Genomic DNA, 2,466 nt, shown 5'->3' with positions numbered 1-2,466 from the left:
GTGTGAAGTAAACTTGAAGAAACACCCTCCCCCTTACCTTTTTAAAAAATATAAGATAAATGTCAATTGATTTAACCAGACTGCAGTCACAACCTGAACTAGCCTGGGGGCAGTTATCAGAGGACTTCCTTTATTTCTGTTTCCCTACTCCCTCCCAGGTACTTGGGTTTATTGCTTGAACTGGCGGTTTGGTACATGTGTCTGGTCACCGCTTCACAGAGGCATGTCATCTTTGCAGACTTCTTTAAGAGCTTACGCTCTTAATTCTGGACCCTTAGGAAGAGGTTTCTCTAGGTTGATGATTGTATATAGGTAAGAAATCAAGAAATCCATGCCTTACTTATTGGGGTGTGAAAAGCAAAGCAAAACACAAAACCCTTGAAAGCTGCCAGAGAGTAACTTTAGTTCGAGTAGATACTCTTAAAAATACAAATTTCTCCTGTATTTGAATGTACTCCCTACCCTGCCCACACCCAGCAGCTTATTGTTTAGTCTCATAATTTCTTCAAAAAGGTTGAGTGCTGTTTCTGTGACTGCCTGTTCTGGCTTTCCCTGGGTGAGAGAGAAGCAGTTGTGCTGTCAGAGTGGGAGAGTCTAGCAGCATTTCCATCAAGGAACACAAACAACTCTGTGCCAGCTCTGTTCTTTGCACCGCTGAAGGGAGGGTGAAAAGCTACAAGCCCGGGGAAGACCCGCACGGGGCCACTGGATACCAACAGGGCGCCGGCATTTTTCTGAGGACGGTCTTGGGAGCGAATTGCCACTTTCGATCTCGACTGCCTACTTAGCAGGCTCATGACGCATGCTTGGCTCCCGGTGCTGACAGGTTATTGGATCGCTTCGGAGAGCTAGGTAGTTTCCGTGATGTGATCTTGCTGGATCACTAGAGTGCCTGGACTTTTTAGTTCTCACTTTTGAGACTGAGGAGCAGAAATAATGACACATGGTTTTATGCATTTTAAGAAATATTTGAGGGCTAATTGTGGGGGGAACTCACCAACATGAATAAAATACTCGTTGCTATGAGGAACTTTCAGTTAGGAGGTGCTAGCGGGAGAGGGAGAGCCAAGAGTAAGGTGTGAATTATTATAAATATGATTGTGTTTTAAAAATGGAGGGTGGGCAGAATATGATAAGGAAAAGTACATTAAAAAGTCATACAAGCTGGGCTCAGTGGCTCAGCCTGCCATCCCATGCTTTGGGAGGCTGAGGTGAGTGGATTGCCTGAGCCCGTGGGTTCGAGACCTGCCTGGGCAACTTGGTGAGACCGCATCTCTACAATAAATAAAAAAATTAGCCGGGCATGGTAGCGCGCGCCTGTAGTTCCGGCTTCTTGGAAGGCGGAGGTGGAAGGATCGCCGGAGCCCAGCAGGTCGAGGCTGTGGTGGCCGGGAGCGGCCACTGCACTCCAGTCTGGGCGACGGAGTGAGACTCCAACTCAAAAAAAGAGTCATACAGAGCGTAATAGTAATAATTCAATTTTTTATATTGATTTCTCTAAAGTAAATGGATTTTTTAATGAAAGAAGAGTAAGATTAGTGCTTTTGATACATTAACTAATAAGTGCAATTTAGAGGAAATGGAGTATTAATGACTCAAGGTGCAAATTAACCTTTAAGTAAGGGTAGGAATATGATAAAACACAGACTCATTATGCACCTCTAGCAATCTTGCACTTTCATTCTGTTTTCCATTTAAGTAATTATGACTTTCTTTTGGTCATCTCCTTTTTCTGCCCTCCAACTAAATAAGCACTCATTTAAAAACATTCATTTAAATGAATAAAAAGTATGACTTTAAAAAAATCCTGTAAGGTAGGCTCAGTTGTTGACTCCATTTATAGATGAGAAAACCAAGGTTCAAAGAGGTTGAGCAACTTGCTTAAGGCTAACAGCCAGATTGGATTCGCACAGGTGGTCTGGCTCCAGAATCTGAGCATTTAACCACAGAGGTGCGGCTTCCCTTCCGGGGTGGGGGGGTGGTGTGTGTGTGTGGTGTGTGTGTGTGTGTGTGTGTGTGTGTGTGTGTGTGTGTGTGTGTGTGGAGGCTGTGTCATGTTTCTTGAGGGGGAGCAAGCATGCAAGGGAGGGAAAATGGGGTGCCTTCTGGGGCGTTTAGAGCATCCCTTTTGGCCTGGGGTTGGGGACAGGGGTTAAGGTAAGAGAGCTTTAGGGCATGTTATTGAGGATTTGAAGTTTGTGCTTCTGTGGCTGAGTCCCTTAGCGGTTTCTGAGCAGGAGAATAGCGTGGCCACTAGGTTGGTTGGTTGGTTTGCTTTTGTTTGTGTCTTTTTTGAGCTGGAGTCTCACTCTGTCGCCCAGACTGGACTAGGTTTTAAGATGGATTCAGCAGTGACTGCAGGTGCGTGCAACTAGTAAGTGTCAACTGCCGTGAGAGTGGCAACTGGAACAAGAGGAGAAAAGCCAGAGGAAGGACACGGCAACTGATGTGATTGAAAGAGGTGAG

Source organism: Carlito syrichta, unplaced genomic scaffold, assembly GCF_000164805.1.
Source record: "Carlito syrichta isolate Samal-C Ts95f unplaced genomic scaffold, Tarsius_syrichta-2.0.1 Scaffold83011, whole genome shotgun sequence".
Classification (NCBI taxonomy): domain Eukaryota; kingdom Metazoa; phylum Chordata; class Mammalia; order Primates; family Tarsiidae; genus Carlito; species Carlito syrichta.
This window is presented reverse-complemented; position numbering follows the sequence as displayed.